Source organism: Artibeus jamaicensis, unplaced genomic scaffold (genome assembly GCF_021234435.1).
Source record: "Artibeus jamaicensis isolate MK-2021 breed Jamaican fruit bat unplaced genomic scaffold, CSHL_Jam_final contig_64, whole genome shotgun sequence".
In the NCBI taxonomy this organism is placed as follows: domain Eukaryota; kingdom Metazoa; phylum Chordata; class Mammalia; order Chiroptera; family Phyllostomidae; genus Artibeus; species Artibeus jamaicensis.
In genome coordinates this window covers 7,772,090-7,792,568 of record NW_026521911.1, presented here as the reverse complement: position 1 = coordinate 7,792,568, position 20,479 = coordinate 7,772,090, and positions in this window count along the sequence as shown.

The window sequence follows — 20,479 nt, the reverse complement described above, 5'->3', positions numbered from 1 at the left end:
ATTATTAGAAACATATAAGAAATTCATCCATTTAACACACAAAAAAAAATCTGGTTATATATGGGCAGAGGACCTGAATAGACATTTCTCTAAAGCAGAGATGCAGATGGCCAGTAGACAAATGGAAAAAGTGCTCAACATCACTAATCATCAGGGAAATGCAAAGTGAAACTAAAATGCAGTATCACCTTATACCTGTGAGAAAGGTTATCATCAATCAATCAATAACCAACAAATGTTGGCAAGGATGCAGGGAAAAGGAAACCTTCATGAACTATTGGTGGGAGTGTAAACTGGTATAGCCAGTAAGAAAAACAGTGTTTAGGTTCTTTAAACATTAAAAATGTAATTGCCTTATGTCCCACCAATTCTAGTTTTTGATATTTATCCAAAACACTAATTTGAAAAGATATAAGTAATTCTATATTCATTGCAGCATTATTTATAATAACAAAGATATGGAAGCAACCCAAGTGTCCATGGATAGATGGTGACATTAAGAAGATGTGATATATGTGTGTGTATCATGTGTATTAGATATATACACGATTAGATATATACAGCCATTAAAAATAAATTCTTGCCATGTGTGACAACATGGGTGGACCTGAGCATGGGTATTATGCTAAGCCAAATAAGTCAAAAAGAAGAAACAAAGCAGAAACAAACTCAGAAGTACAGAGAACAAATTGATAGTTGCAAGATGGGAGAAGGGTTAGAAAGATGGGTGGCAAAGGTGGAATGATTAAGAAGTACGAATTGACAGTTACAAAAATAGAGATGTGAAGTACAGGATAGGGAATACAGTCAGTGATATTGCAATAACTATATATGGTGTCAGGTGGGTACTGGACTTATCAGGGTGATCACTTCAAAGGTTACATAAATAGCTAACCTTCATGTTGGACACATGAAATGAATACAATAATATATGTCAACTGTAATTGAAAAATTATTTTTTTTAAAAAAAGGAACCAGGAAAAAGGAGAAAGAGAAGCCATCTTTTTTCAGGCAAAGATGTCAAGGTTTCTTGTCAATGTCTGCTCTGCCTCTGCAGGCTGATGGTTTCCAGGACAACAGGAGTGCCAAGTCTTTGCATTCATGTAGTTTTCCATTGATAATTGCTAATGCGAACAAGTGTTGGCTTGCACTTTACACCTGCCTGACTTGCAAGTCCACCTTAATTGGATGTGCCAAGATTGAGGGTAAAAGTAATTTCCATTTTCACGACAACTGACAGGTAGATGAAGTGTTGTTTGGGCCTTTGCTGTTACAATTTTGCTGACAAAATTACTATGAACTGTCTTCTCTCAATGCATAGCCTTCCTCTGTTGGCAGGACCCTAGTGTTTATCCTCTAGGGGTAGTATATTAAGTCAGGGAAAACTTTGATGAAATGTTTGGAACTGGTTTTTGGCAATTCACTTTATTAAAAAAATTCATATGTAGTTAGGAAATATATAACATTGGGGAGGAACCTGAGGTCATGAGGAATTAGAAAGAGGTGAAAGAAAACAGATCACCTACTATGTGTAAGATGTTATATCAGCTTACCTAACTGATATACATGGGTTTAATCTTCCAACATGCCTATGAGGCAGGTGTTAAAATCTCCAGGCTAAAAATAAGAAAACTTTCTTTAATGATGACCTCTTTTTTTATTTTAATTTGTTATGTTCCAGTTACAGTTGACATACACTGTTGTATTTTAGGTGTATGATTCAGTGATTAAACATTATTTAACTGACTAAGTGATCACCCAATAAATCTAGTATCCATCTGAAATCATACACAGATATTACAATATTATTGACTATATTCTGTATGCTGTACTTTACACCCCAGTGGCTATTGTGTAACTATCAATATGCACTTCTTAATCCCTTCAACTTTTTTACCCAACTCCCCAATCCACCTCCCATATGGTCACCCTCAAAATGTTCTCTGTATGTATACATCTGTTTTCTATTCTGCTTATTCATTTATTTGGTTTTTTTAGATTCTACATATCAGTGAGATCATATGGCATTTGTTTTCCTCTAATTTATTTTTTTCTACACAGTACTCTCTAGTTCTATCCATGTTGTTGCAGATGGCAGGAGGGGAAAGGAGGGAGAAAAAGAGGGAGAGCAACAACAATGTGTGGTTGCCCCTCATGCACCCCATACTGGGGACCTGGCCCACAATCCAGGCATGTGCCCTGACTGGGAATCAAACTGGCAACCCTTTGGTTCACAGGCCAGTACTCAATCCCCTGAGCCATATCAGCCAGAGTAGGATTTAGTTCTTTTTATGATTAAGTCATATTCCATTACAAATATGCACCACTTCTTTATCCATGCATCTATTATTAGACACTTAAGTTGCTTCCCTATCATAGCTATTTTAACTAATGCCACAGTGAACATAAGAATGTATAAATCTTTGATTTAGTGTTTTTGATTTCTCTGAATAAATACCCAAAAGTGAAATTGCTGGGTCCTCTCTTATCTCTTGTTGTTTAGCTTTTGATTCAAAGTTTATTTTGTCTGGTATAAGTATTTCTACTACAGCCTTTTTGTTTGTTTGTTTTCATTTTCATGCAGTAGGTTAAACATCCCTTTACTTTCAGTCTGTGTGTGTGTGTGTCTTTTGAATTGAAGTGAGTCTCTTATACACAGCATATGTAAAGGTCTTACTTTGTTATCCATTTAGCCTCCATTTGTCTTTCAATTGAAGCATTTAATCCATTTTCCTTTAAAACGATTGTTGGTAGATTTAAAAAGCCATGTTACATTTACACAATGGAATACTACACAGCAGAAAGAAAGAAGAAACTCCTACCCTTTAGGACAGCATGGATGGAACTGGAGAGCATTATGCTAAGTGAAATAAGGAGGCAGTTAAAGACAAATACCATATGATCTCACCTATAAGTGGAACATAATCAACAAAACAAACAAGCAAGGAAAATGCAACCAGGGACATTGAAATAAAGAACAAACTGACAGTAACCAGAGGGGATGTGGGAGAGGATAACTGGGGGAGAAGGGGTAAGGAACATGTATAAAGAACACATGGACAAAGTCAAAGTGGGATAGAATCAAAGTTGGAAGGTGGAGATGGCTGGGGTTGGTGGGTGGGGAGAAAATGGAAGCAACTGTACTTAAACAACAATAAAAAAGGGAGAAAAAATAATTGTTGGTAGATATGTATTCATCACCATTTTATTATTCATATTTTAATTTTTTTCATCTTCTTAAAGAAAACCCTTTAAATTTATTGTAATACCTATTTGTTGGTGATACACTCCATTAGCTTTTTCTTGTTTGGGAAACTCTTTATCTGTCCTTCTATTCTAAATAATTTTGCTAGGTGAAATAATTTTGGTTGTTGGTCCTTGCTTTTACTAACTTTGACTATTTCTTGCCAACTCCTGTGGCCTGCGAAGCTTCTGTTGAGAAATCAGCTGACAGTCTTGTGGGAGCTCCCTTGTGGGAAACTAATTGCTTTTAAGAGTCTCTCTTTGTCTTTAACCTTTGGCATTTCAATTATGATGTGTCTTGGCATGGGCCTCTTTGGCCTCATCTTGTTTGGTACTCTCTGTGCTGCCTAGGCTTGTATGCCTATTACTTTTACCAGGTTAGGTAATTTTTCCATCATTATTTATTTCATAGTTTTTCAATTGCTTGCTTTTTCTCTTCTCCTAAAGGCAGACCCATGATGCAAATGTTGGTATGACTGAAGTTGTTTCAGATACTCCTTAAACTGTCCTCATTTTTTGGATTTTTTTTCCTATTCTGGTAGGGTGTTGTCTGCTTCATTATCTTTCACATCTCTGATTTGATCCTCTGCTTCATCTACTCCACTGTTGATTTTCTAAGTGTATTCTTCATTGTTTTCTAGTCTCATTTGTATGCTTTCTATCTCTTTGTTGAAGTTCTCACTAAGTTTATCTACTCTTCCCCTAAGATCATTGACCATCTTTACAACCAGTGTTTTAAACTCTGCATCTGATAGACTGATTGGCTCCATTTTGTTTCATTCTTTTTTGTGGAGTTTTGTTCTGTTCTTTCATTTGGGGAAAGTGTCTTTATCTACTTATTTTTGCTATCTCCCTGTGTTTGTTTCCATGTATTACATTGAACTGCTCTGTCTCCCTTATGTAGTAGGTATTCTATAGGGTCCAATGGCAAATCATCTCTAATCACTTGAGCTGGACACTCCATATGTGCCCCTCATATGGGCTGTTTATACCCTCCTGTTGTAGTTCAATATTGATTGATGTTGGCCAGTGGGCTGGAAGGACTGGCTGAAATAATTGTGGAGGATCAGCTATACCGGGGATGACCCCATGTAACAGGACTTATTTTAGCAAGGCTCTGGTGCCTGCTGAGTTTGCCTCTTAAGTGTGTCTCTTGTGGAGGATATTGGATGGTGCTTCAGAGTTGTCCGAAGCTGCCCACTGGGTGTGAAGTCTCCGGGGCTTCCTGGGGGGTGCAGGCTAATGTCAGCTGCCACTTGTGCTATGCCTGGGGCCACCTGATATTAGCTACAAAGTGATCTGCAGATGGCTAATATGTGTCCTGGGCTTGGAGGTGCCCAGGTGCCAAGCTGTGAGCCAAGGCTGAGTGCTGCTAGTGACAGGTCAGGGACCACTTAGCAAGAGGTATGTGGCACACCAATACCGGATGCTGCTTGATTGAGAGATTAGGGTAGTCTGAAGCATGAGTCGAGACACATCTTTTTGTATGGAAAAGCTACTTGAAAGAGCTTGGGAGGGCCAGTATGTTGGTTGAGGCAGGGTCTCAAGGAATCACCAGGGTGGGGTCATAGTGATAGCCAGTTTGATGGAGACTCAGGTATGGCACCACCTGCCAGCTCTTTCAGGGGAGGACCAAGAAAAGAAACAATGGCCTCTGCCAGCACTTCTGTTTGGGAGAAACCTGCCCTTGCTGCTCTTACCCAGATACCAGACTACTCAGTTCCTTCCCTTTTGTCCCTCGTGCCACTGCACTGGAACTCAGAGTGAATGAGTCTGAGTAAGTCTGACATTGGCTCTTTAAGAGGAGCGCCTGGGACTCCAGCAGCTCTTTTTCTCACTCAGCCACATTCCCCAGTGTTTTTTACAGCCAAAAGTTATGGCGACTTCTCTTCCTGGCACTGAAACCCTGGTTGGAGGACGTGGCGTTGGAATGACATTCTTCGATCCTCAGAGAGGATCTCTGCAGCCAAGATATCTCTCCCAAATGTTATTTGGCATATATGATTTTTTTATCAGCCCTGTCCACAACTCTGCCCCTCCTACAAGTCTCTATGTGGCTTCTTCTTTTATCTTCATTGTGGGACTTCTGTTAAGCTAAAATTTCAGGTGGTTCTGAATGATGGTTGTTCTGTAGTTCAGTTGTAATTTTGATGTGGTTGTGGGAGGATTTGTGTATCACATTTACCTACATCACTATCTTGAACAAAACCTCTGACTTCCTTTTTCTAATGTTTCAGATGGAACCTAAGCCATGCTGCTGTCAAAATTCAAAGTCAGGTCTTTTGTACGACAAATCTGTTTCTTTATCTATTTCTGGCACCCATTGAAAATTTGGACAGTTCACTTTCCCTCATTGTTCTCATTTTTGTTTCTTGAGGGCTTTTCCAAAGCAGTCCATGACTTCCTGCACCAACAGCTCTGCTAATATTCAATCACATTTACCTTGGTTTAGTAAACATTTAATAAGAGCCTATCAGGTTCTAAGCACAGTGTTATTTGCTAAGAAATTGTATGAATAACTTGTTTCACTATTGTATAGGACCTTTCCTTCTAGACTCTAGATTTTACAAGGGGAATCTATTAAGTAACAGATGCATTCGATTAGATGCAATCAGTTAAAAAAAGAAGGCTTCATAAAAAGGAAAAAAAAGAAGGCTTCATGTGTGCTGTTAAGTATAGAGGGGAAGAGGGAAGACTTTTTGAGGAAGTGGAAATATCAAGAGTGGATGAATTTTACTGGGGAAATGGTCCAGCAAAGGCTCAGAGGAGTGAAATGGTGTGCCAGGGGTGAAGAACTGCAGACCATTTAGCATTTTGAGAGCAACAGGAGACACTGGAGGTCCTGGAGAAGGTGACACTGTAAAGACTTTTACCGTGCCACACCCTGTGCATGGCAAAGAGCTTTGATCCAGAGGTGGGGGAGATTGGTCTTTTCTGCAGTGCTGAATTTCCAATAACATCCTATTACGGTCAAGATCACCAAGCTTTTTCTAAGGAGGTCCAGTGAGTAAATATTTTAATTTTAATCAGTCTCTGCCACACATTCTTCTTCCTCTAGTTTTTTACAACCTTTTAATAATGTAAAAAATATTTTTCACTCTTGGTTTCCAAAAGTAGGCTGAAGGCCATATTTTGCCCACAGGCCTTAGTTTGCTAAATTCTACTTTATGGCATGATTTTGAATTTGTCACAATTCTGCTCGCCAATTTTTAACTTGTCCATTTTTTTTTATTTTAAAATTTAATGCTTAGTTAAGATCAATGTATATTATCTCACTCAATTTGCACAACAATCTATACATTTAAAAAGCTTAGTGATATATTTTTTTAAATCGAGTAAACCCTGAAGACAAACAGAGCAGCAATACTTTGTAATTCTTTATCCATTTTCCATTTTCCATTAAGGATCTGTTAAATTTTTAAAAGGTAAAATAATAAGACTTTCATTTTGGTAATAATTTAGCACTGCAGTGCTTAAATTCTATTGTGCATAAGAATGACCAAACTTAGTTGTATACCCCAAACCATTAATACAGTACCGTATGTGTGAAATAGGATTTTTCAAAATTGGTTTTGGCTGCACGAAATTTTTTACCTATGTGCTGATTCAAGAAGGAAACTTTTTTCCAGTAAGGTGTGAATTGCAGTGTGGGACAATAAATTCCTTGGCTTAGATCCTGAATCTCTAAAATTGCAATTCAAACTAGATTAGTCAAGCTTATGTTTTATTGTTATTTGTTGAAAAAGTTGTCATACATTGAACTGATCGTTGACAAAACACTCCAGTACTTTTCTTCCTTGCACCATGGCCAAACTATACCTCATCCACTATTCTATGTAAGCAAACTTGTATTGTTTTGCCATTGTTTATTTCTAATATAAATACAAATACATTTTTATACTTACCCCTATGCCATTCCATCACTTTAACTTTAACTTCCCAAATTGTGGAGGTTATCTTGAATCTTGGTTTTACCATCCACCACATTGTCTGTCTTTCCTCATTTGAGAATCATAGGCTCGGAGCGTCCTTGAAGTTCTTTTATTCATTGAGGGTTGAGTTGGCACCGCTGGGACTTAACACTGAGCCATCTGCCCTCTGCTTGTGCATTTCCGGTGATGGGGAATGGGAATGAATTCAATACCTTTCACTGCATTATTGATCAGTTGTAATTGCTTAAAAATGGGGTAAAGGAAAGGAGAAAATACATGTTGACTATGAGATTTGTATATATAATCTTCCCTTATTTTCAAACAACCAGGTGAGTTAAGAATTCTTACACCAACTTTACAGATAAGAAAATTGAGGAATAAAGCATCTTTGTACATCTGTTGGTCTAGCTGGGAAGAAATGGAGTTAAACTTCAGTGATTCTCCAGCTTGAAAGTCTGGCGAAAGTTTGTAGATTCCATAGCTGTAACTAAAGAGGAACCAAAGTTTCTTCCTTTTATGCTATGTTCATTATGCCCTCTGGAACAACCCACAATAAATTAATTCCCTCTTCCCCTATTTTAGTGGTTGTTGGAGGCCTTGTTCAAGTCAGGATAATGTAACAGCTGACAAAGTCTTCTGAGGAAGAAGTGAAATCGTGCGGTAGCTATGGGAGCTTTGGACATGCATGTTAGTTAACACAAGATAAACTTGGGTTTGAATTCCAGGTCCTGTACTTATTTACTTTGTAACCACAGTTAAGTCATGTCAGCTTCCTAACCCTTATTTCCTCAATGTAAAGTAAACTGTATAAATTTTAAAGTGTTTAGAAGAGGCCCTACCTCTGAGTGGTATTGCTGTGGGGATGGCCATGGTGAGGATGATGAGAACTGGGTACAGTGCCTTGTTAGAGGGGGCTGCCCGATCACTAGCTGCCATATCATTCCGAGTATTCTGTTTTCCACAAAAAAAAAAAAACAAACAGATTTATTTGTGTGTCCCACAAGGCAGTACTCATTATTTAATGTGTAACTTTGTCCATTTTTTGTTGATGATGAAAATATTGAATTATAACACCTACTTTACAGTAAATGCTAAAAAGTTTAAGCTGATGACTCATATAACCTCATTTCAGTCTCAGGATATCCTTTTAAGTTAAATGCTATAATTTTTACAGACGGTTAAACTGAATCTCAAAAATGTTATACAGTTTGCCCAAGGTTGCACAGGTAGACAGCAATATAGCTGGCATTCAAACCCAGGCCGGCTGACTCCAGCAATCCTGACTCTGCACTCTATGCTGAGATGCCTCAGAGTGCAACCTACGGCCAGGGGAATGGAGATTTCCTTTCCTAATCTCATTTTACATGCGGCTCGGTATTCTTTCTTCTTATTTTTTAAATCTCTCCCCAAGGCCTCAATACTCTGTGTTTCCCATGACTTGTCCGATCTCTCTCAAGAATGCTAAATTAATTTTCACTGATATGAACTTACAGTTTATCTCCTTTGAACTTGTTTCCCCATGTATAAGATGGGGCTAGAAATACATGTTCAGCAGTGCTGTTATGAAGACTAAATGTAGTAATTCAAACAAAGTGTACAGATCATGGCTGGTATATCTAAATGAGTATTTGTTTCTGTTCCCTTTGCTCACTGCCTAGCAACATTTGCACGAAAAGAGAATAATTGGGCAGGATAATTAATGTATTAACTTACTCAGCAACTGATTATAAACTGCCTATGAAGTATAGGGTTTGATTTCTGCATTTAATGAATCATAAAAATAGATGCTATCCCATTCTATGAATTGTATGAAGGAAATGGATGTGGCTTAGTAGGAGCCCAGAAGGTCAGGTGGGGCTGCCCTGATTGAGAGGTATTTGATCTGGGTGTTGAAGAATGAATAGGAGTTATTTACACAGCGAGGGCAGAAAGAAAGCCGTCTAGACAGTCAACTGCTCATAGTAATAGACAAAGTGTGACTCATGCCCAGCTTGCAGATCTGCTCTTCCTAGGAAATTGCACCACCCCTTTTCTGCTGATTTTTGTGTAATACACAAGCAACATAATGAAATGAATGGAAATGAAAACAAATGCATCTGCAAAATACTGCTTTAATGCATTGAGTGCTTTTATTTTTCTTGTTGTTTTTCTAATGGTTATTAATGAGCTTCTATTAGATTTTATCTTTTTATTAACCATTCATTGTTGTTATAAAATGCAATGTTTCTATTTTTGATGTTTATTGTGACTCATTTCTTTTCAGTGACTATTGCTTTTATATATTATGGTGTATGTTGTTAAACTTTAACAAATTGACAAGGCTTACTACCCTAAGAGACAGACAGTTCATAAAGTTGCCAACACATAGACTCTATATAAAATTCCCGGCTTCAAATTCTGGTGCTGCAAGTACTATCCTTTTCATGCTGAGTAATTTATTAAAACTCTCCCCTAGACTGTTTGTTGTTTTTGCCTCTACAATGGGGATTAATAGTAACTACTTCATGTTCACTGTCATGAAAATTAAATGTGTTGTATATGAAGCACTGAGCCCAGTTCCAAGTTATTAATGGTGCTTATGATTGTTAATATATAATGTTCATCTATCTCCACATAAATGTAAATATATATGTAAGTATACCTGATTGATTTGGCTTTTAGCCAGAAACAAAAATACTCATTTATTTTTTTACTCCAACTTGATCATGTCTACTTTTCGATAAAAATCTTATAGAATTGCAGTGTTATCAGATGCAGTTTATTCATTATTTTGTTCAACTGGCTGAATGTCTGCTTTGTCCTGAACACTGCCCTTGGCCACCATGAACTCATGGAGGGGAAACAGACAAATAAGCATATGTGATATGATAACATCTATCTACCAGCAAGGGCTGCATGAGGCTGTGTAGGACACCTCACTGTGGCCCACCAAATCTCCGAATGATTGGGCCCCACCCAGCCCATTCCTCCAACCCATTCCACTATTCCTTTCCCCCGACCCCTGTCTCCACCCCTCATCCTCACACTCTTTCAAAACATGTGCTTTCTTTTGGTTCCTAATGCTCCTGTTTTGTCCCAGGATCTGGGCACATGTTCCCCCCTTGCCAGGAACCCCTCCCTGACTCTTCACAGGCTGCCTCCTTCTCATGGTCATCTCAGCTTAAATGTCCTTTCCTCAGAGAGCCCCTGGGCCATTCACTGGCCTGCTGCCCTATATTTTCTTCATATTAGCCTCTTCATTATTTCCTCCATAGAACATATCAAGCGTGTAATTGTGTATCACACCTTAGGCTCTGAGCATCATACAGAGACCATGTCTTTGTTCATCTTTGTCCACACAACACCCAGTAGAGAGGACACTATAAAATATGTGTTCAACAGATGAAACCTGGGGAAGGTGATAGATATGTGGATTGAATTGCATCAGTTCCCCAAGAGGACATAGAGGAATCATCACTGGTTTGGGAGCAAGCCTAAGCATTTAGGTTATATTCAGATTGGGATTCATGTCCCAGTGTCACTGTATACCAGCTACATGAATTGGGGCAAAACATCTCAATTTTATGGTCCACATCACCTTCATCCACGAGGTAGAAATAATGGCAGCTAATTGTGAAGTTGTTGTCAGGAGTAGACCTAAATTATCCAAAGTATGTAGATACATAAAAATAAATGGCATTGTTATGCATGTCTTTAGATGTGATAAGGAGGACCATGATCAGCACAGTGGGTCCTCACGTCTCAGTTTGAGAGTGAGAGACAGTGGTCTGACCCGAAGCATTAGGCTGCTGTGAGAAAAATTGAATTGTTGCAAAGTCTTTGAAAGTACAAAGTGCCTGCAGCAAATTTTTGAAGGTCAAAGATTTATAGTTTCTTTTTCTCAGCATTCAGAGGATATAAAAATAATGGTTATTTCTTATCTTAGGCATTAGTTTAAATCCTGTGCATATAAGTAGCTCATTTAATCCTAACAACTCTATGAAATACTTCCCGGGATGTACAGATAGGGAAACTGAGGCACAGAAATGTTAAGAAATTTACTCAAGATCACAAATCTAGTCAGCCACGGGCTGGGACTTCAAGCAGCAGGACATTACAGTCCACGCTTAATTTCTTTCAATTAGACTTTGCATTTTAATTATGGTAATACAAATAAATATACTTTGAAGGTAATACACTTTGTATTAACTTCTGGTGTATAGTCATATACTGTATAACAGTGCTTAGATAATCACATACTTTACAAAGGGATCTTCCTGATATTTCAAGCACCTACCTGGCACCTTGCATAGTTACTACAATATTATTGACTATGTTCCCTGTGCTGTACTTTGTCTTCCTGTGACTGCTTTGTAGCTATCAATTAGCATTTCTTAATCCCTTACCTTTTTTACTCAGGCCCCCAACCCCTGCCCTCTGGCAACGACCAGTGTGTTCTCTGTATCTATGAGTCTGTTTTATTTTGTTAACCAGTGCATTTTACTACCTACATGTGGTAGAAAACACTGTGGAATTTGAAGTTCCATGCAGGAGTTCAAATTCCTACTCTGCCACTTACTAATTAGGTGGCCTTGCACAATATTACTGATCTTCCTTAGCCCTTGTTTCCTCATTTGAAACACAGAAAGACAACGTCATGTGCTTGGAATGGGGCAGTGACATTTAAATAAGTCAGTGTATGTAGTTATTAGGTGCTATCTTTATAGTTGGTACTCAGAAGAAGGTGGCTAACATGACTACTCACGGTTGTACTAAAATCTACCCATGGGTCTTGATGTGGTTGGGATTTTACAAGCATTGATGGCTTTTAATTGAGAAATATGCATCCATGACAGGTAATCAATACTCTCATTTGGCAGGCAGGTTCCAGATGAAATAAAGCTAAACGATGATGCAATTAGAATATACAAACAAATCTCCTGCAGAAGTTAAATAGACTTGACCGCCTTCTCCATCCTCATTGCATTGCCATGTTTGGAATGCCTCTGGAAGGCTTTTTTTTTTTGTGGTAAATTTGTACCCAGCTAAGCAAAAGCACTTCTTTCCCTCATCAGCTCTTGCTTTACCTGTTTTCTCCTTGGAGCTCAAGTTTCTCCCCACCCAAGGGTAGACAGCATGTAGGCCTGACCCCCTAAATGGGAAGGACCTGCTGCACACCGCCCTGACAAACATGGTCCCCTGAAACTCGCCTCATCACTTCTTTTTTAGTTGTCAGACCGAATGACAACAGCGGGCGGTTCTAATGGGGAAACGTTTCAGGAGGCAGGTTCTCTATACTCTCTGGAAAATCTTTCTAAAAAAAATCCTCTACTCCTTTATTGGAGTGTGTGAATTATTAAATGACAAGTGTATCTTTGTGGCCCCCATCACACTAACCTCTCCCACCTTTTTCTTCCAGTATTCGCAACTGCAATTTATTAACTTAAATTGCATCAAAACAATCTCATATCCATGAGCATAATAAATCGTAACTTCAGTGAATTTTTTAGTTGCTCATGGTTCAAATCTTAAATTCCTTCCTTATTGGCTCTGTATCTTGGGCAAGTCATGTAAGTCCCACTGCCTCAACTTCCTCATTTTTCCAAAGAGGACAATTATACTGGCATTTGGTTTGATGGGAAGACTAAATGAGGTGGCTGTTCTGACCTCATTGCTGGCACCTAAGTTTGCAGTGCATGCTAGCTCTGATTATTGCCACTCTAAAACTTGAGTTAAACATCAGAAATGAAGCTAATGCAGGCCAATTAATATTTTGTATAGTACCTTTCAGTAGGCTTTCCTATACTGGAAAGAGCATGGGCTTTGGACGGATAAAATTGGATTCAAATTTTAGCTTAACCACTTTGTGCGACTTTGGGTGGGTTACCTATCCTCTTTGAACATCAGTATCCTCATGTGAATGTAAATACTGTAAATGTCTCACCCCAGGAATTTGGAATTTTAGCTTCAGCTAAAGCAAGCAAACTTGTGAACATGGTGGATACTCCTGAAAATCTTCTTTCACACCAGTATGATTAAAACTACTTCCAAAGTAGCCATGCATACATCCAGGAATCTGAAAAGGGCCTCTCAGTATAAGTATCTTATCTGACACATTCATTTTATGGAGAGATAAGAAACCAAAAACCAAGATTTAAAGAAGCGAAGTGACTCACCTGCAATGTCACAACTAGTAAAAACATGCTGAGCCCAAGAGGAGAGAACTCAGTTATCCTATGGTGATCAACATTCCACCCTGATCTGCAGAGTAAAACTAAAGAACAAAATAGGCAAAACAGTGAATTCTGATAAATATAAAGGTTGAAGGAAAGGAAGAGATAGAGAAGGAAAGAAGAGAAGGAACTGGGGGAAGGAGAGAGGGAAGGGGAAGAGAAAAACCCAGCGTGTGACATCATTTGGAGCACTTGACAGCCCCCAGGTGAAGAGTAAGGTGACCTCAGTGCGGTGGAGTGGGAAGAGGGCAGGGTCGAGGTGAGGCTGCAGGGCCTCCAGTCCTATTACCACCTCGGAGCTGTGCAGTCTGACAAAGTCAGTGCAGGTGTGGACTTCTCCACGCCTCGGTTTTCTAATGTCACCTTCTCTGTACGGTTGTTGTGAGGACTCAACGGATGATTGCTATACAATTATTAGTGCAGGACTAACACGTAGAAAACATTCAATACATTCAGCTGCTCTTATTATTAAATGCGATGTTGACTGTCATTTCTAGTTTTCTTTTTCCTCATACATGTAGAGCAGCTATTTTGAAGTCATTGGGGTGTATTATGCGGGTTTTTTTTTTTTTTCATTTAAATGCCATGAAGCTAACACTGTGACGAGGTACAGGAAGTGAGGGGCTGCTGGGGGAGGGGACTGCGGAAGAAACAAGTACTGACTTGTACATCGTGCCACCCCCCTGTGAGGCACTCAGGGAGGAGAGTTTGGTGCACCTTTTCCTACTTAATACTTATCACAGGCCTATGGTATAGGTAGGAAATGTTGCCCTCATTTTACAGATGATGAAAATGAAATTCTGAGCGATTATACCATTTGGCCAAGGAAGTTCAGACACATACATCTCTTTTCTCTCTTCTAAGTTACAGTCCTTGCCCACCTGGAATGCACTGACTACAAGTCTGTTTCTCAAAGAATCAGCCTCTATTCCCAGAATACTTGGAAGAAAGATGCAAGAAAACCATCTATTACTGGTTTTCTTAGGTTTTAGGCAAACTATCTCTGTTAACTGTCTTGTACCATTTCCATGAAGAACTTTTGCCCATTTCTTTTATTCCCATACATAACTGTGAATCACCACATTGAAAAGTAGGCACTCTCAGAGTTTACACGTCTTCTGTGTTTTCTCATTCCCAGGATAAACAGTGTTGACGCTCACGGGAAAGCTCGAGTTGCAATGTTCTTCTTGGACATTATGGAGTTGTCTAATTAAGGTAAAATATATATGCAATTAAGATTTCTCGTACTCATTCTGTACTCAAGTGTTTGCAGTTTGCAGAGATATGTTGGTGGGCAAGGGGGAAGAGAAAAAAAACTGTGTCATTATTTTTCTATTTGCTTTTGTCTTGAGCAAAATCCTGTGGATTAGAAAGTAGTATTCTCAACAGACTTGTGTCAGTAGAGTCTGTCACAGTTGGTAGAGGTGACTGATATTAAATGTGGAGAATCTGTTTGGCTTTAGTGAATTTTTTTCCCTTGCAAAGCATTGGTTTTTTATCTTTGGAGAAGTGCAAAGGAAAGAACTGAACCTCTATTTGCAGTGCAAAGGGAAGGTCTGGCACTTAGAAAATTCACACAGATCAGATTATCTCTGTTCAAGTTGACTAAAACAGATTACAATGGAATGCAAGAAGGGCTATACTTAAGTAAATTTAGGTAAATTGGTGTGCGGGAGGAAAACTTTCTCCCTACCCTCTTAGGTTTATTGCCTGGAATTTGTAAATTAAACTGACATGCACAAAAAAATTACAAGGGCAAAATGTTTATTTACACATGCAATGAGCAAACCCTTGGGAGTGCTCAGTGGTGAGTAATTCCAAAGAGGGGTTCAATTTCGGGGGTTCTGTAACAAACAGGAGGGGAATGGGAGAGCAAAAAAAGGCTACAATGGAAAGAATAGGTAAGTTTCTTTAGGAAAGAAAAATGGGTTTTTTGGAGGCAGGAGAAAAAACAAGAGGTAAAAAAAATTGTGGTGTTCTCCCATACAGGTGTCATCAGTCTTTCTATCTTCCTCAGGATCATAAACTTCCCAGGACAGAGGACTTACAGTAGATTTACTCTTGGTCTCTCCAGGGGCAAACAAATCCCAAAGAGGTATGTTATGGCACTCCTCATTTTTCAGATGGTTCTGTTTTTATTCTGTTTCTTCCCTTATTCTGTCAGATAAAGAAATCTCTCAGAAGGCTTATTTTCTCATTTGTTGAAGCTCAAGTGTCTTCAGGTTCAAATAATCTTTATACTAATCCAGAGCTTCCAAGCTGGCTATCAGAAGGTATTCCTGCACTTTGTGTGTGTGTGTGTGTGTGTGTGTGCGTGCGTGTGTTAACATGTTAGTCTGTTATCTTTGAGTGACCAATATTTAGCAGGGCACATGTAAAAATACAATATCACATTTTAACAGGAACTCATGAGGATTATTGTATATTCTCAGCTTTTTCATATTTTAGTCCTTGATATAGACCACAGTTCTACAAGAGAGAATTCCCCAGGAGACTGGATATATCCCTGTGATAGTGACACTTTCAGGATACAAAGAAGAAAGAGGTATTTAAGTTACATCAGCTAATGGGAAATTATTTTAAAAGCCCCTGGAAAAGTGAGGAAACAGGAGATTCCATCAAGCAATGACATAGTCAGGCTTCATGAAAAACAGAGACAATATTCAGCATATAGTAGTGAGCCAGAGGTTTAGCCCAGGACAGTTCATCTTGCTCCCCCTTTATAACTGCTGGGAACTCTCTCAGACTGTAACCAGTCCTTCATGCTTCTAATTCTAAGAGAAATTAGAATCCCACTCCCACTACTACTGCCTCTGCTTCTGTCTTGTGGCCCTGTGCAGGGCTGAAGTACACCACACATCCATGTTTCCAGTATTGAACCATCACATGGAGTTGGTTTGTCACTATCAGTTATAGGACATTCTAGGGGTAAGAGTGTATGTGAAACAGTCTATAGTTGCCTGGACTCCCTTATGTCCAGCGCTCAGCTGTCAATGGCTGTTATGCAAATACATGGTCTAGTGACTTGTGGCCAGGGGACCCAGTCCACATGGCTTCAACATGACAAAGTGGAAGAGATAGTCTTTGGCTTCTTTCCCAGGAAGGGACTATGAGAATGTCAGGCACTTGCAGAAGATCTCTCATTCTTTGGGATGCTGCGTTTCTGGTCTGATTAGACTATTGATTGGTGATAACCAGGTATTGCAATGTCCTTTAGGAATATCAGAATGGCAGAATTTCCTTGATTCATAAAGGATGGTATGACTGAAGCCTGTTTAGACCAGTCCAACAGAAAGTCTGACATTTGAATAGGAAATCACAAATGTGGACCATAAGAAAATAAAGGCTAGCTGCAATTCTATGTTATAAGGGACAACCTAAGGAAAGGGAGAAACATTTATGAGGGAACCAAAACAAGATGCTAGAGAAGAGAAAGGTCCAGGGAGTGAGATACAGATGATCCCATGATTTTCCTTAGTGCTAATTTCCAGAGATCCTTTGAGAAAACGTAGAAGAAGCAATGAGGTGTTCTTTCCTACAACTCAGTGGTCTAGTGTCTGAGAGTGGCCAATGAAAGGCAATTTTGATAAGACCCTTGATTTTATCTACCCCAAAGGATGAGGAATCAGATAGAGACCCGAGTGGGAAACCCTGAAAAGTGACTCGGGGACTTGATGAGTCCCTAGAAGGACAGTTGTCCTCATATCCCTGTCTCCCTCTCCCCAACCTTCCCATGACCTGGAACAGTCCAAGGCAGCTAATACTGCAGTTTCTCCATTGTTCTAAAACAGCAGTTTTCAACCTGTGTGCTGTAGGAAATTTTAAAACATTCAATACCTGCCTATTTAGTCAGGGGCACTGACCCCTTTCCCTTAGCTTGTCAAATAAAAAAATGATAACAGCCAATACAACAATAGCTGTCCAGTGTGAATGAATCAAAATTATACCTATTTTTTGGTCAGGCCAGCAAAAATGTATATATTTTCTTGCTGTGCCACACGGGATTTTTGTAATTAGTTTATGTGTGCCTTGAAATGAAAAAGGTTGAAAATCACTGTTCTAAATTATGATTCTGTAAAAATTAAATAATACCAGGCTTTCTTTCAGAGAAAAAATTAGTTAATAACATTTTCTTATTTTGACACTTCACTCCTCCTGTTTTCTTTTGAACCTTTGGGACCTTCTGTTATTCCACCTTCCATATGCATCTGCCAATGAACAAATTAATTTCAAAAAGTCGCAAATAATGTTAATGGAAAGACTCAGAAATAGATGATCGTACTTAGGTCATGATGTATTTTTTATAGGTTTGAATTGCAGTGCTCTGGTTTTCTGCTGCATTTATACAGAGCAATCTAGTCACATTTTCTGCTCATAAAAGTCATACCTAGTTCAGATACTGGGATTTACTGTGTCTTTTGTACTGGGGCTGTACAACGATCATGGTGTTCATGACCAACTTCCAGGTGTTTTGCCACCTGGACAATGTACAGATCTACTGCTGAGGGTCATAGTTTCCATATGTAACTCCCACATGTGGATAGAATATTTGTTATTGTTGGTTACATTTCCCAGAACCTCTTTCTATAGCATGTCATTAAAAGTTCTCATGTGCAAGAGTGTATATTTGCCCAGGTTTAGCAGGTGGAGAGTTGAGGCTTGTAATGTGACAGTTTATAGATAGCCTGTGCCCACTGGGACACGCGGTGAACGCACAGAAATGCCGATGCGATGAGTTTCCCAGGATGTTCAGGGGATGAGTCCTCCTTTTGGGAAAGTCTCCCAGTGTGACTTGTTACCACCCTTATAACCTGGAGGCTAAAAGCACTTCATGACCAGTTGACTAGGCCTAGAAAAGGCACCAGAGACTTGGTCAAAAACACTTATTGAGTATCTTCTATATGCTTTAAGAATAAGTTCAGCTGAGGAGAAATACCTCTAGGCTGATCTTTTACACCAAAAGAGCCAGTTTATGGGAGAAAGGACCCAGAGTATGAATCACATCAAGAAGCCTGCACATTAATGAACTTGGTTGGGTAAGAGTTTCCCGCCAAAGATCTGGGTGGTGAAATCTGCCTCCAGACCCAGGAAGCCAGCTTGCCTGGAAGGCTAATGCTAGAAGGCTAATGGGCTTCCAAAGGCTGGCTGGAGAGAAAGAAATTTTATTCAGGTAGCCAAACCATGGAGCTCTAACCCAAAGTCCTACAGAGATAACCAGGTGTTAAGCAACATAAACTGAATAGGAACTCTAAGCCTGAAGGGCAAGACTTCCCTTTAGAAGGCAGAAAGGAGAGAGAGAGAGAGCCAAAGATCAGAAATGAAATATCTATCATTTATGAAGCAAGTACCATTTAAGCACCAGTCACTATTCATATTTAGACATATTAACTCATTGAAATGAGAATGGTATCAATATTGTGTCCATCTTTCCGATGAGAAAACTGAAACAAAGAGTTCAGGTAACATTCCCAAGCTCATACAACTAGGAAGCTGTGGAGCTGGGATTTGAACTCAGGTACTATGGCTCCAGAACCCATTTTCCCTATGGCTGCAGTACATTGACTGTAATTTCGAAGGAACTGTTTTGGATGTGGCCTTAAGAAAATGAGAGATATCCAGGATGACTCATCCAACAAAACTGTTTTTAGTTTGCCTTTATAGCCAGTGTGTGTCAGGCAGGCTTGAAGTTAGAACAAGAAGGATAGAGAGCCCTGGGGTATCACCCGATGGTTAGAAATTCTCTGGCAATGACTTGTTGCAAGTTGGCACCCTATCACAGTTCTGAATACATGTGTACTGTGAGGTATGTCTCTGAAGATCCCTTCTCTGTTTGCATTTTCTGTCACTGGGCTATCTTTCAGGCAGTGTGTCTCTGTAAGTCAGTCCTAGCAGACACATTCAAGATTAGTATCTACTGGATTCAGACAGGTGCTGAGCCACATCTGTCTGTCAACATCAGGGCATTCATCTGTGCTGGGCTGAGGCCAGCCCCATGGCTCCGGTACTGACAAACAAGCCTCATGATTCAATCACCTCCAAGTTGGCGCCAGGTGTTCTCAACCTTCAATTGCATTTCCTGGCCTTGTCTGAGCTCAGGGTTGGCTGAGGTGACCCTCTCACCCTTATCAAACAGAAGACCTCACAAGTCTCTCTCTAGACTTGCTCCCCAGAGGTTATCCAGCTCCTGAGATGCTGTAGGTGAAGTTTTGCAACTCTTGTCCTGCAAGAAAAGGCTTTTGGCATCATAGCTTGAGCTCAAAATTCTAAAATAAGACTAGGAAAGTAAGGCTGACTTACCATTCCCTCTCCACCTAGTACCATTCTTATAATTAAGGGACAAAATAGCCCCTTTGCCCCCTCTCCCATGTGAGAAGTCCCCCTTCCCTCCTCAGCACCCTGGCAAGCAATCTCTTTACCCCAGAACTGTCAGGACAGCACTGGCTGACAGGCTGTGTTATTGCTTCTGAAGCCATTGGTCACATCGTGTAACATCTTAACTCCTAACCTAATCCAATAGATGCAGCTTGACAGGGCGTAGCAAGGATGCTGGTCCAGCTCCCTCGAGCTATGTTCAGGACCCCACCTCCCTGAAGGCTGCTGAAAACCAACACAGCATTCAAAGTACTTCAGGGCGTGCTTCTCAAAGGAAATCTGTGCAAGTGCAGAAGCCTGTCCCCAACTGCAGGGCTAGGTCCCTAAGATTGTGGCCTTTTCCTACTACTTATTTAAAGGTTCAAGATCTTGTCAGTATAAGAAAAAGCAATGTTTAGAGGACTGAGGTTGTGGTGATTCTCAGGAGCACTTTAAATGATTTTTCATATTTAATAAAATCAATAAAATTTATAAAGAGAAAGTGAATGGCATATATCTTCAGTTTAAAATAGGAGAATTGAACAGTTCAGTTCTATGCACTACCCCTCAGGAGAAACTTTTAGTTGTGTATTTGTTTCACTTTGTTGTAGACAAGTGAATGCTAAGAGGAATTTAGTTTCTCTTTCTGGCCCACCATCTACATGTTCAGGGTCTTTCTGATTTCATGGCCCAGCATTAATTATGGGTCCCATCCTGGGTCCCATTTATGTGCCCAAGATG